Genomic DNA, 15,116 nt, shown 5'->3' with positions numbered 1-15,116 from the left:
CTAAAATACCTTTCTTACTCCTTTTTCATACTTCCTACCAATGGAGTGTAAGTAACTACATTCCTGACTTTTTGCCTTATCTTAATGATGTTGGAAATATTAATTATTTTAGAATGACTTTTAGATGAGGCAATTAGGAGGTTTTGACATTCTAAAAACCTCATTTAAAATCTGGGGAAAAAAGCATGAAATATTGGACTAATCATGAGTCCAAGCTGCCAAGTCCTGAATAAAATCACAGTTCTGCTTTACATTTTAACAATTAATAGAAAGATACATATATTTTCTAAGTGTGTAATGTGATTATTGATTAGGTTTCCTTGTGAGAGTCCAGCATCTATAAAGGTGGTTGCATAGGAATATATCTATTTTAGCACTATCTTCAGATTCCTCATAAGCTCCCTTAATAAAACATTAAATATAATGAATTAGCAAATCATTTCACCAAAAATAATCAACTTATAGAATGGACCTGACAGAGGAGGCTTGAGGAGAATCATCTCCATCATTTAAGAAAAGAGAAAACTAAAAAAAAAAAAAAAGAAAAGAAAAGAGAAAACTGAGATTATGCATTTGGTGATCGACAGCAGAAATCTGGTTAATGCTCCTGAATTAGTAATTCTCTCTTTTCCACAACTTCATGGCTAACTAAGAGCTGTCTTTTTTTCTCTCATGCATTTAGGACATAAGGAGCATTTTATGGCAGAGATCATAAAAATAAAAGTCTAATATGTATGTGTGTGTTTGTGTGTCTGTATATATATACAAAAACACATAAATAAATAGAGAACTAGAAAAGTTTAAAATTGAAATTCATGTCTTCTAGTTTTAGTCACCAACTGTGTCATATCACCAGTTGTGTCATATGAGGATATTGTCTGTATTACCTTTTCATAATTATCACATTTAGAAATCATAATCACCTGCCCTGCAAAGATCTATACTAATTATCTTTGACCAACTTTCATCCAACCGTCTTTGGAATAAACTTTGTCCAGTAGATAAGATCTCCACAGGTTTTTCTTCTTTTTTTTAATATGTTTTTTATTTATTTTTAAAAGATACATAGATTACATAAAATGTCACATTAAAAAAATACAAGGATTCCCATATGCCCCACTCCCCACACTTCCTACTTCTCCCACATTAACAACTTCTTTCATTAGTGTGGCACATTCATTGCAATGGATGAACACATTCTGGAGCATTGCCACACAGCATGGATTATTGTTTACATTGCAGTTTACATTGCAGTTTCCCACTCCATTCTGTAGGTATGACAGGATATATAATATCCTCCACAGGTTTTTCTGAAGTGTCTTCACTTCTAGAATCAAACTTAATGCATTCCCAAGAAAAATCTCAGAGCTCATTTTGCTACATTTTGTCCTTATTTCTGATAACTAATATTACTTAAATCTGGGTCGTGAGATTTGAGATTTTCAAACATATAAAAAATAAGTTTGTTACCTTTTTCATTTTTCTTTTATTTATAAAATATTCTCTAATTTCTATCTTTGAAGTACAGGATTCATGTGTTGTTATTGCCTGTTATTTGGCAAGAGAATTATCAAAGGTAGGCTCTTTTCTAAGCATTTGTAGCATTTTGATATTATTGATGAATTCTGAAAAGAAATATTGGTTTATGTTTGTAAACTGATCTTTTCCTCTGGGCATATTAGATTATATTGGATTCATAGGTTTACCTGAGTAAGTAATTATGTAAACCTCTTGTGCCAGTAGGGTGTTGAGCCCCCACCTTTGGTGTGTGGGCACTTACAGATAAAAGGTGTGGCAAAGGACAGAGTTGGAGGGCTTTTGATGTTGGAGTTTTTATGTTGGAGTTTGATGCTGAAGCCTTAAGCTGGAGTCCTGGGAAGTAAGCTCACAGAGAGAAACCCTAAGCCTGAACAGAAGCAAGACCCTGGAAGGGAGGAACCCAGGAAACCTGAACACTCATAGGCATCGGCAGCCATCTTGCTCCAACACATGAAAATAGACTTTGGTGAGGGAAGTAACTTACACTTTATGGCCTGGTATCTGTAAGCTCCTACCCCAAATAAATATCCTTTATAAAAACCAACCAGTTTATGGTATTTTGCATCAGCACCCCTTTGGCTGATTAATACAGTATTATATTTCTTATTACTAGGAATTTAGAGGTCAAGTTAAACACAAGCAATATAACCTATTATTTTATTCTCATTCATTTCAAATAGGACATTAGCAAGGGGTCAAATGCTTTTGAGAGAAACAAGCCACAATGATGACATATTTGCCAGAAATCTACCAGTTATTATACATTTGATATCACATGACCAATTATTTTAAATAATATATTTATTATTGTAGGGTTGAAAGAAGGGAAATGGAAAAATAATTCAGAGGGAGCAGATGTAACTCAGTGGCTGAGCACCTACTTCCCACATACAAGGTCCCAGGATTCAATCCCTGGTACCTCCTAAAAATAATTTCAGAAAGGGGAAGGAAATTTTTAATAATAATGATAATAGTCATCATTTGACACATGCTTACTATAGTTTAATGAAGAGTTTAAGTCAGGGGGTGACATGACTTGTTTCATGGTTTTGTGCTGTTTTGTTTTTTTCTATCTGATTGCATCTTTGTCTTTTTGATGCATTGTTTAGCTGTGCAGGGGCCTGCACCTCTCTGCACTGTGCTGTACAGATCTGGGAAACCATTTTTTTTTTTTTACCAGCAGGTCTCAGGGATTGAACCGTGTCCTCTATATGGTGAATGAGAGTTTTGCCTGAGCTACAGTTGCTTCCCATTTTATGTTTTTTGACATTATTGTGGTCACATGGAAGAGAAAAGCACAGGATAGAGGTGGGGTTGTTCTAGACAAAAGGGAATACCGTTAAAATACTACTGTTGTGCTCGCTTCGGCAGCACACACACTAAAATACTACTGTTGTAGTTAAGTCATACTTTTAACAAGAACACAGAAATAAATGAAGTTGAAATGTCTGGAGAAATGAAATGTGGAAAAAAGATTTAAAGAATTAAGGATGACCCAGGTTTTTAGCTTGAGCAACTAGGTAGACTGCTGTGTCATTTATTAAAATGGTGTATCTAGGGAGAATCATATTTGTACCTGGTGGGGCAGAAGAGGGAGAGGGAAAACTACTGATTTGGCCTTTTTGCCTATGTAGGTTTAAAGATGCTTCCTATATAAAAGCCATGGTTAACAATATGTCCTTCCAAAGACCACACTTTCTACTAAATCAGGCACAATTTCCTTGATAATAATAAAACCACCTATCTCCATTTCTGTTGCATCTTGTTGAAAGTTGATATGCCTTATGCCTCACAAGTAATTCCTAACTCTTCTGTAATCGCAACGTTTCTCTCTACTAGCTTTATTTGCTCAAATAATAAATAATGCTTAAGTGTCTTGTCCTGAAATATATCCTTCCGCCCTGAGACCTCCTCTAGTTAATGTTATCTCCCTTTGACAGCTAAGCTCCTCAAAAAAGAAAATGAACCTGCTAATTTTAACCTCTCTATTTTTTATTCCACAATATCACTGAGTGGGAGCTTCTTTTTCCATCAGTTTAATGAAACACTTCTCACAAAGAGCCCCTATAAATTCCTAATTGTTACATCCTGTATATTATTTCTTTGAACTCTTTCACTGGCTCCTCCCCCTTTTAAGTCTTATTTTTTGACAGATTGTTGTTCCTAATTTTATTCTTTCTCCACTCAACATTTTCTCCTTGGGTAATATCAACATGCCATTAATTAACTGCTGATGACTTAGCAAAAATATATCTCTAGACCTGTATTCTGACCTATGGGCCCATATATCCACCTGCTTATCTGCCATCTCCACCTGGATGCCCATCCAAACTGCAAACAAAATATGGCTAAACACTGAACTCTTTACCTTTACACCCAAATCTCCCCTCCTATTCCTATTGGTGACCAACATTACCATCCACCCATTAACTAAAGGTAGGTGCCTGGGAATCAGTCCATACTACTCCATTTTCCACATCATCCAAATTTTATCATTGGCCCTGTCTTGTCAACACTATTTCCTTAACATATTCTGTATCCATGCCCTTCCTCGCCATCACCATCCCTCTGGCCTATTACATGACTCAAAATTACCTGAATGAATATTTCTGATTCCTCTTATTGTGCTAGCCTCATTTGTCCTCTGCACCATTGCCAAAGAGCTCCTTCTAAAATGCACATCTCAGTTGCTCTCCTGCTGAAAAATCTCAAAAAGTTCTCTACTGCCTAAAGGGAAAAGGCTTTCACATGATTCTGATGGTTTCCAATATCTGAACTTTGCTTTACATCCTTATCTTCACTTTCATCTCTCATATTCTATCCCAATGTGTGTACCAGACATGCTGTTTCATGCTTTTTCATCATTTCAAGCTGTTTTGTATCAGAAATATATCCTCATTCCTGCCTGTGCAGAATCCCCATCCTTTCCCAAGCAGAATCCCATTCCTGTCCATCCAGATTCTGTTCAAGCTTCTCCACTTAAACGAACCCTCTTTTAATGGTCCTGGTAGTAGTGTTTCTTGAATATTTCAATCACAGTGGCCAAAGTTCTCAGATAGCAATGCTAACATTTTATGTAACATTGCTTTCCTCTCTCATCCCTCATTATACAAATGTTGTCTTGATAAGCTTAGTAATATGATTGGTATTCAATAAATGATCAATAATAGTCTAGAATGAATAAAAAATAGTGAAAGAATTAATAAATGAGTTATCCCAAAACTATGCTTAAAAAACAAAAGCTTACACTTCTAAATAATTGTTAAAATTATCCTTGACTTTCTAATCCCAGTTTTTAGCAAAGCTTACTGAAAATAACATACATATATCATATAAATAATATAGTGTGAAAAAAACAATGTATCAACACAGGACAAATCTATTAAGTCAACTATTGACAGACATAAGCCATTTCATGGACTTTGGCTACAGCTAACCTGGAGAAAACAATTCTAAGTTAAACTTTGAACTTCAGAATTTAGAGAGAAGGGAAAAGCAACCAAAATAAATTGCATAATTTGCTTAAATTCATTCAGCACTATTTTTGAGTGCAGCTTAAAGTTCGGTTAGCTCTCTTGTTTCTTATTGCCAAAATTAACCATAGGCAAATCATGTGAATAGCAGATTGCTTAAGGTCTTCTGCAAATGGTGATTTTTTTAGGACATATGTAATACCATTCATGTGATTGAGGCAGAACCGCACTTATCCAGTGGTACAGATGGAAATGATTTGTTCTGGAAACTGAGAGAGTATTAATATCTTATTTTTATAAATTAAAAATTTTATAACTTATGTTTCTCTAAAAATAAATTCCCATGCTAATGCAGAAGAGTCTCAGACCATAAAATACAACATAGCATATCTGAATCTGAACTTCATCATACTACAGTTATGAAATTTAGATTTGATGTTTTCACACTTACTTTGAAACCTCAGTGTTAATCACATTAGAGTCTCTATTTTATCTTTTTAAATACATAGCCTATATAAATCCATCTTCATTGTAAAGACTCAAACAAAACACACATATCTGAAGTAAGAAAAGTATCCCTCTTCTCTTTTCCTCAATGTCATTCTCCTACCCAAAAGTAACTATTTAGGATGCATTAAGTCATTACATTACACATCTACATATGTAGTTTTTTTTAATTACATACATAGTTTTTAATATACATTTGATTAAAAATATATATCATTCTAGGCTTTGTGTTTTCTTGTATGAGTAAGATTTAGAAACACTTTGGTAGAGGTATAAACTTTCATGTAAATTGTGGAAGGGTAGTTTTAAAATTCAACTTTCAACCAGCAAGTTAAGTCTATTTCTATTTAGTACAAGGCTATTTTTAAAAATGAAAAAGAGAAACAACATAAACATCCAATAAAATGAAAATGTATGGATATAAGATATCCATATAATGGATTTTCATATAGCTATGAAAATGAGTGAGACAGGTCTAACTGGAGTGATCTTATTTATTTATAAATGGTTTCATATTATTCCTCTGAAAATATTAATTCAGCTTCATTTGCAATTAATATTTCCCAAGAATAAGGCCTAGTGAAAATATCAGTAGTTTAAGTTCTTCAATGCCAGAGAAAAAAATTTTTTAAGAAAATAAGGGTTGCTGGTAGGTTTCAGAGCTGAATAAGGATAAGAAGTTTTATTTTTAGTTTTCATAGAAATATCCTCTCCTTCAGATGTAATTATAAAGAGCAATGGACTTGGAAATTAATTTCAAGCAAATTAATTTCTCAGCCTTGGTTTCTTAATCTCTAAATTGGGATAATAAAAATGATAATAAAATATGAAACCATATTTAGCTGCTCATTAGATGATTTTTTTAAGTATAATGAAAATTTTAAGTATAATGAAAATCAGCAGTTCTTTGTTGAACACAACTAAATTCGAATGGTATCATGCTTTAGTATCTGCCAACTTAATTTACACATGAGGCAGGGAAAATTGGTGAATAGAACAACACTTCTTTGGTTAAGGATAATAATTTAGGGAAGCGGACTTGGCCCAATGGATAGGGTACCTGCCTACCACATGAGAGGTCCGCGGTTCAAACCCCGGGCCTCCTTGATCCGTGTGGAGCTGGCCCACATGCAGCACTGATGCGGGCAAGGAGTGCCCTGCCACGCAGGGGTGTCCCCCGTGTAGGGGAGTCCCACGTGCAAGGAGTGTGCCCCATAAGGAGAGCCACCCAGCGCGAAAGAAAGTGCAGCCTGCCCAGGAATGGCACTGCACACACGGAGAGCTGACACAGCAAGATGACGCAACAAAAAGTTACACAGATTCCCAGTGCCACTGATAAAGATAGAAGCAGTCACAAAAGAACACACAGCGAATGGACACAGAGAGCAGACAACTGGGGGAAGGGGAGAAATAAATAAATAAATAAATAAATAAATCTAAAAAAAAAAAGGAAATGCTTTAAAAATTATAATTTATTAAACAAGACTATGTTATAAATACCGATCTTGGAAACAAAAAGAAGTCTCTTTTTAAGAGATATTAAGTTCATTTTAATTTTCTATTTAGTTCTAACATATCTAATGAAGATAAAATAATTTACTTCAAAATAAGAGTTTAATGTTCATAGACAAATTACTGATAGAACCTTATTTAAAATACTAGTAGTTCATCATTTATGATAATGCTTTGCAATTTTTTCTATATTTTAAATTTAATGCCAGATTATAAAATAAAATGTGCATTTAAAGGACATGAGCCTTCTTTTTTATCATCTTACCTAACTTACCCGTATAACAGAGTATATCAAATACATTCAGAATGATGAAAGACAAATTTTGGTGTTATAGCCGCATCACTTTTCCAAGAGGAAATAAAATGGTTAAGGGGATTATGGTAGGAAGTTTCAGTGGCAAAATGTATGCTACCCCTTGGTTTTCACACTTTTTTTCCAGCTACCATATTAAGAATATATTTTCCATGGTATGCAGGTGGGGGATTGATGAGGAAGGAGAGAACATAATGGTGCTGACTATTTGCTAATGGTCTGGTCATATTCTTCCTTGTTTTAAATAATACAGAGGAAAAGAAAGACACTGATAGAAGTGTCTTGGCCCTGTTCATCACCTACTAGTTTAAGTCAATCCCTCCATAAGGTAAGGTCATGCATCTGAATGAAGACTGAACTGTACTACCTGAGACTACAGGATTTATCTCCATGTGCCAGTTTATTCAAATGCAATTAATAAGATGAAGCCAAAAATATTACATGTGAAATCTGAGACTGAAAGAGAAAAACTTTTAAAAATATTCAAATAAATTGGCTTAAGAAAAGAAAATAGAAAAATGTTTTTAGAAGCATATAAATATATTTAAAGATATATATACCCCTTCCAGAAAGAGTAATAGCGAAGACATGGCTAAATAATTCACTTAAAGATCAAAAGAAGAGGTAAAAATATTCTCTAATTAGATAAATTTCCTTATAAACAAAGCATAGTTTCAAATGTGGCACTTTGCTCAAAAATATTATTTAGATTATGTCCTAATTTCTCCTTTGAGATGAAAGAGAGAAAATCTATTCTGACACATTCCTTGGAAAGTATTTTTCAAAATCAGATTCAATAAACATATTCCTAAAATGACTATTAAGATAATTCCAACAGTGTAGGAATTATTAGGCTCACTTTACTGACAGTAAATGAAGGGTGAGAGAGATTAAGAATCTGAACTGCCCCAACATTTCAGAATTAGTATTGGAATACCCATTTGTTAACTCCAGAACCAACATCCTTTCTAACACATCACAATGGTTTTAAGAGTGTCACGAGAATGTAAATGAATGACTTCAATACATAATTCTACTTAGAGTTTATCAATCAACAGAAACATTTTCAGGAAATAGTTTAAGGTAGTATAGAAAACATATAATGTCTACGGCATAATAAACCTGGTTTTTATATAAAGTTATTAGATATAGCTCATTCTTGCCATGTGGTAGGAAAGATGGCGGGAGGTTCTAAAGGAGTTCTTTATTGCTTTTTTTTTCCCTTGGACTGCTCAGTTTACAAAGAAATTCTCTGTAATTAAATAGCAATCAGATACTTAAAAGACAAGCATATCTTCATACTGCCTATTTACGTAAGGCAGGCAATGGTTACACTTTCCAATGTGTGGTCTGGACACCTGGTGCACAAACTTGAGCAAGAAGGTCAATGTAATTGAAATCATCCTTCATATGTCTGCCACTTAAACAAGACTTTAAATCTTGAACACTCTATATGATAAAAAGAGCGAAATATATCTTCACATTGCTATTATAAGTATCAGCGTTTCTGTCCTTAGTTGAATTTTCTTATGGCCACTTCTATACCTTTTAAAAAGTCATTTTATAGTTAATAAAAGTACTTTGCATTGATAGGGCCTAATTATGTTATGCACAAGCCACAGGGATAATTATAGTTCATCCAGACATTGTTAATCTGTATTAGTGGAAACACGCTACAGGCCTGATGAGAAACTCACATATCATTATCCAATTTCAACAGCTGCTTAGCTCAGTGTTGCCATAATCAGATCTAAGTTATCATCCCATCATCCTGACCCTGCCATGCTCCTCCTCATTTCCACCAATTTAAAGATATATTCTATATTTTAAGTCAGACATATTTAAGACTTAGCGCTATGGTCAAGTGGTTTTAACAAAGCTACACATATCCTTTTTATCATAATTTTACAATACAATTTAACTAAAATGCATTTGTTAAACATCTACTATATCCCCAGCATTAGAGGAACTAGGCAGTATTTCTTATCTTCTGACACCCATTCAGTCCTTATTCCTCGGACTTTTTAAAAAATCTCACTCTTTGAATACAAGCAATGAACAGGAACTCATAAATAAAATCCTGACACTTTTAGGAATATTGTCCCTCTGTCTTTAATATTTGTGGACTATAACCATTATGAAAAGAAAAGCTACAGCCTAGATAAAAACACTTCATGAGTACATAAGCACTACCCATTGTAACGGAAATCCATTTGGAACCAAATGATTAGAGGGAAATTTCTATTATAATTAACAGGCTTTCTTTTGAATTCTGCTACTTACTGTGTTTTCAATTGGCTGTGTAAACTTAACAGTTAAAACTCGCATATAATTCTTTAATGGAAATGAGATTATTATCTGAAATTTGGAATCATTTTAAGTATATCATCAATAAAAATTTACATATTAATTATAATAACATGGTTGTCATTTAGATAGTGTTACCACTTCTCTGAAGGAAATGATAAGGATCTTTTGTTTTGGCCTTAATAAGAGTGAGGCTATCTTCTTGAAGGAATTACATTTTCAGTAGCTAACGAAATATTCTTAGGGCAAAACACCTGCAAACCAGTCTTCAACAATATTTGATATTTTCCATCTGGTAAATTGTTACTAGAAGGTTTAATGGGAGTACAAGAGGCTGTTTTCCTCCTTGAACACTTAAATATTTCTTCTGCATCATAATAAGGGGGGAAAGTGGCCCTCAAAATCCTCATTCTTAGAGTGAATTTATATCATAAATATCCCTAATGTGTAGAGGAGAGTTACATGTGTCACTTGAGAAGCATTCCAATCTAACTCTTTCCTTCACTGAAATCTAGCAAGATTAAAAGGATTTATGGAGCCTTCAAATTGCTAAGATTTATTTATTCTTCCACATAAATTCAAAATATCTATACCATGACAGTGAGTCTAGAAGAAAGTGTTGAGTGAATATTAGCATCATAAAATTTTGGTTAGAGAGAAGCACTTGAGGATAAAAGAAGTATATTTTTCTAGTGAGAACATCAAAGAAAGGGGGAGCATTCATCCTGTGCTATTGTTTGTTCATATCTTTCAGAATATGATCATTTGTGGCTACAATAGAAGATACCTGCTATGCTTCTCACAGTTTCAAAGTTTCCAGTGATACCATTGCTCTAATCCTGAAAAAGTCCTTCTCTTGGTAGATTTCAATAGTATTTACATTAACAAGATCAATAAAAAATTTCGAACTCATCAAAATAACAAGAGAGAACGTTCTGTCAGAGCAATATAAAATCTCTGGATGTGTCACCAATAGAAAGTCTTTTCAAATCTACTTTTTCAAATGTTTTGCCTAAGTGTCCTCTCATTTCCAGTGCCCATGCCTTGGTTCCTAATTTCTTTCCATTCCTAATGTGTTCTGAACACTGCTTTCTTTCTCATGCTCAACTACAGATTTTGGAATGGTTCCAGGTATTAAAAGGCATTTAAGACCTGTCATGAAGTGATCCCCAATTTTTTCAGACATCTTTATCTCGGCACCCATTATAGACTCTCATCTCTTGCCAGTTAATATCCTTCTGTTGTCATGTCCCTTTTCATGCCATACCCTCCACCTCTGCCTGATAAGTTCCTATGTATGCTTCAAGTTTTGCTCAAATATCACCTTTTTTAAAGAAGCCCTCCCTGTGTAAGAGATTCTTTATTCCTCATTCTAGTGCTAATAAATCTGGCATGCATCAAAATGTACTTTTGTATTGCTCTGCTCTTTCAAGTATTACTTAAGAATTTTGAGTGCTGGAAGTGTGTCTTGGTTATAGACGTATTCTCCACAGAACCTGGCCCAGAGCTTTGTGTAAACAACAGATGTGTGTTATCTGAATAAGTGGTTGCAACTCTTCTTGGGGATACATATAAACCTACATTTCCCAGCTTCCTTTGAGCAAGGTATGGCTGTGTGGCTAAATTCTAGAGAGCAGAAAAGTGGGTGGAAATAACGTATGCCACTTACAGGTGAGGACCACAGAATCCTCCCATGGGTGAACTTGAACTTCAAGGCTGTGGGAGTTGGAGTTGGTGGAGCTGCAAGATGTCAAAAACCTGAGGCTTTCAATCAGTGAACAGAAGGCTGCCTGCACCATACTGCATTTAACTGTTATCTGAACAAATTCTAAGCATTGCAGATTTGGGGTTTTATCTATTTCATCAGCTAATGTAATTTACTAACACAGCAGTTCTGCTGACTAGTTGGTCAGTTATTAAAGTGGAGAATGAAAAAAAATATTACATGCATATATGTGTGTGTATATGTATCTATGTAATATTTTGATATAGTGCTAGTAAACTATATGTCTACATATGTGCCCATCAACTTAATTCCTCATTACTTTTTGCAAATAAAATATACCACTAATTGCTTCAAATTTAATATACTTCAGAACGAATCTGGAATTTAAAGTCACTTGAGAAAAAATTTTTAGTACAGATATCTTCTAAAATTAAAAAAATATTGTAGTTTTTACCTTTGTCTTTCCCACACCTGGTCAACAGACATGTTTTTTGGGCCTTACTTTTTATCACTTCCAAAACAATCAACTCAGTTTTTAAAGAAATAACAGCTCTCTCTCTTTTTGTTTTCCTACTTCATCCGTTTACCTAACTTTTAATTAAATGTCATGAAATCACATAAACAACTGGTTTGGGAACAAACATAACTGAGTCTTCTGAGGTTAGTATATGTTTACTGTACCAAATTGATTATATTCACTCTAAACTTTGCACACATTAATGGTTTTCTCCTCTCACCTGTTTTTATGCTTAGGTCCCCAGCCAAATTATCACCTGACCACACTGTTGTATTTGAGCTAAGTGAATCCTTTAGGGAATGTAGGTGGTATAACACCTATTTAATTAACTTACAAAAGGTATCTTATCAGAAGCTATCAACCTGCTTTACTTTGGTTTTGAAGGCTGTGTGACTTATTGGTCCAGAGAGAATATCCTTTAACCTTTCTGTGGTTTAAAGAAACATGAAATTATTTCCTTAACATTTTCATGGGATAGAGAAACCACCTTGAACTACATTTCTGTCATGCTTATTTTAAAAAGAGAAATATCCAGACTTTACTTCTCTCATTTATTGTGTTCAACTGCCTGATGGAGTTGCCCTCTTGGTTTTCCTACTTAACCTCACAAATTTATTATTTCCAAAACTGAGCTCATCCCACCTTTTTAGTACCAGCTCGTTTCCTGACTTCCCTGTTTCTCTAGAGTCATGACCATTTGCATTGAAACACCAAGATAATTTTTTTCCCTTAAAATTTTTCTTTTTAAATTCATCTTTTAAAAGACAACAATGTCAGTTCAAAACCAAATTTCATTGCAGACTGTTCTGTGAGTCAGGTGAACATACGTTGCCCATTACCCTTTGAACTTCTGCTTCAACTGAAACTGTTACCTGTTGGTTTCTGTCCTTGTGACAAATACTTTCTCCTATTCCAAATTAACTCCTTCTTCACAGATTGTCTTGTTTTTCCTCTGGAAACAAGGAAAGTTAGCGAGTTTCCACAACAGTTATTTTCCCCCTTATATTGGTTAAGACTGGAAAACTGTCAGCTGCAGCTCTTTGCAAAGTATTTGGAAACAGGAGAAATAAAAACATTTACTCCCAAGTTACCATTTTCTTCTCCCTCTGTAAATCCGTAAAGATTATTAGCTGGCCAGGCCTGATCCCATTCTATGCAGCTTTCTTGGATTCTTAGAATTTCTATGCCCAGCCTCTCATAAAATAAATGAATTTATGCCTTTCTGCTTGAAAATTAATTTTTCTAGTCTTAAGGTTTCTAAGATAGTATTTTTACCAATATGATAAGAATGCCTATGAACTGGAAAGGTCCTTGGTCCAAACTTTTACTAACTAGAGACACAACTGACTCCTTAATCTCTTCCCCTGGAACTAGATCTTATTTCTTTTTTTTCCCTAGTCTTATTTTTAGATGGATTTGTTGGAATGACATGGCCAGCTCATCTTTTCTTCAATGCTGGATACATCCCTATGCTACTGCTTGGATCTAAGGTTTCTCTATTTGGACAATATTACTCTCTCCTGGGATTTGCTGCATCTGTGTGGAATTGGTCTCCAGGCACTGAATCTATTGCTCTAGACTTTACCTCCTAGCCATAGTCCAGATCCTCCCTCAAGTTAGGCCAAGTAGGTGTTTTGCTCTGACATGCTGTTTACTGAAAAATCCATTCAGCATGCTCTCATCTTTATTTTGTACTTCTGTAATATTCATTTGGTAACCCTTCATACTCTGAATTATTTCACAAGTGTAAAAAAGAGTTAAAGGAGGTCTGTAGTTATGTCTCCCCCAATGCCAGCTCAGCTATTGGTGAGCAGGAGTTGTGCCAAATATGCTTCTTTAGATCCCAAAGTACCTGTTAGAGTGGCTGGGTGCTGAGAGGCAACACATAGCAAATTTAAACAAGGTCTAATTCCAAAGAAGTCAATCTAGACTGATAGTCATTCTAGGAAAAATTAAAAACAAATGAGGTAGAGGATCACTACAAATAATAGCCACACTTTCTGAAGGTATATACTAAAATTTTTAAGTCACATAATTCATTTTGTCTTGATCTAATTCCATTAAGTAATTTACAAATAACATATGAAATATAACATTCCATAATGTGGATGTGTGCATAAAATCTTTTCTACCAAACATCAACTTTGCTTTCTGAATTTCTAAGTAGTCATTTCTAATCAACCCAGTGAAAAACTGAACTGACTTGCCAAATGCATAACAGTGATTAAAAGGTTAATAACATTTCATGAGCATTGATCATTATTTCTATCCACAGAAGAAAAGAATTCTAAATGTTGATTAAAGAACTCTAAACATAGATAATTTTGGCCACATCTCTGTGGCTTTTTTTTCATGATGTAATTTCTAGCGCATAGATAGTATGAATGAATATTGACAGGAAAAGTCTTGCTAAACTGTGTTGTGATATATTGCCTTCAAGAACATATGAAATCTAATCTTACTAATTTGCATCTGACTGACAAGAAACTATTGATTGAGAAGATCAAAACAATAAGAAAGCCAATTATCAGTGGCGATAAGCTATAAAAATTTAAAATAGACTGATGTCAAAGATTACCATATTTAATTTCAAGATTTAAAGTGTTTACCTCTTCCTTGTTAAGAGAGATATTTCACAGAAAATTAAGTAATATTTCTGCTGAGGGAGGACTGTTCCAGCAGTGGAGAATGATGCTTGAGAACTTTAAGGCACCAAGAAATGGCAATACAAGTAAAGGAAGAAAAATTTTGCAGAAGTCTGAAGACAAACAGGAATTTTGCTACAAAGCAATGAATTACGAGATATGAAGGTGGAAATCAGCTACACCTTCCAGAAAGAAGTGGGAGAAGCTAGACAAAATGTGTTTATGCAACTGAAAGTACAGAGAGAGATCACGAAGATAAGTTTGTGCTCTGGGAGGAAAGACATACTAGTAAATAAACAACAATATTATTTAAAAAATCAGAGAGAATAAGCTTGCTTGGAAATCAACAACAACAACAAACACCTCAACAAGTTCATAAAAGAAATGCCTGTAGTATTGTGAGACCCAGAAAAATCAACAAAGCACTGTACTCTGTATAAAAGGATAAAAACTAAAAGGCTTGAAAGAATGAGAAATGTCATGGTGTCAAAAGGCAAAATTTCGGGAGTAGATGTAGCTCAGTGGTTGAACGCCTGCTTTCCATGTACGATGCCTCAGATTCAATTCCTGGTACCTC

At 34.3% G+C, this 15,116-nt stretch overlaps 2 long non-coding RNA genes across 2 annotated transcripts in view; one reads left to right on the top strand and one right to left on the bottom strand.

Annotated features, from left to right (window-relative positions):
- The window catches only part of LOC139438898 (uncharacterized), a 66,676-nt gene extending 55,632 nt beyond the window's left edge, over positions 1-11,044 (top strand). Inside the window, exon 4 of the long non-coding RNA XR_011648692.1 lies at positions 10,406-11,044. This is a non-coding gene — a long non-coding RNA (uncharacterized lncRNA). The remainder of the gene's footprint in view (positions 1-10,405) is intronic.
- LOC131278286 (uncharacterized) overlaps positions 1-15,116 on the bottom strand; it is a 52,162-nt gene that overhangs the window by 26,873 nt on the left and 10,173 nt on the right. The gene's annotated exons all lie outside the window — the stretch shown is intronic.

This window comes from Dasypus novemcinctus, chromosome 4 (genome assembly GCF_030445035.2).
Source record: "Dasypus novemcinctus isolate mDasNov1 chromosome 4, mDasNov1.1.hap2, whole genome shotgun sequence".
NCBI classification, from domain to species: domain Eukaryota; kingdom Metazoa; phylum Chordata; class Mammalia; order Cingulata; family Dasypodidae; genus Dasypus; species Dasypus novemcinctus.
Note: the sequence above shows the minus strand (reverse complement) of the source record. Positions and strands in the feature narration are given on the sequence as shown.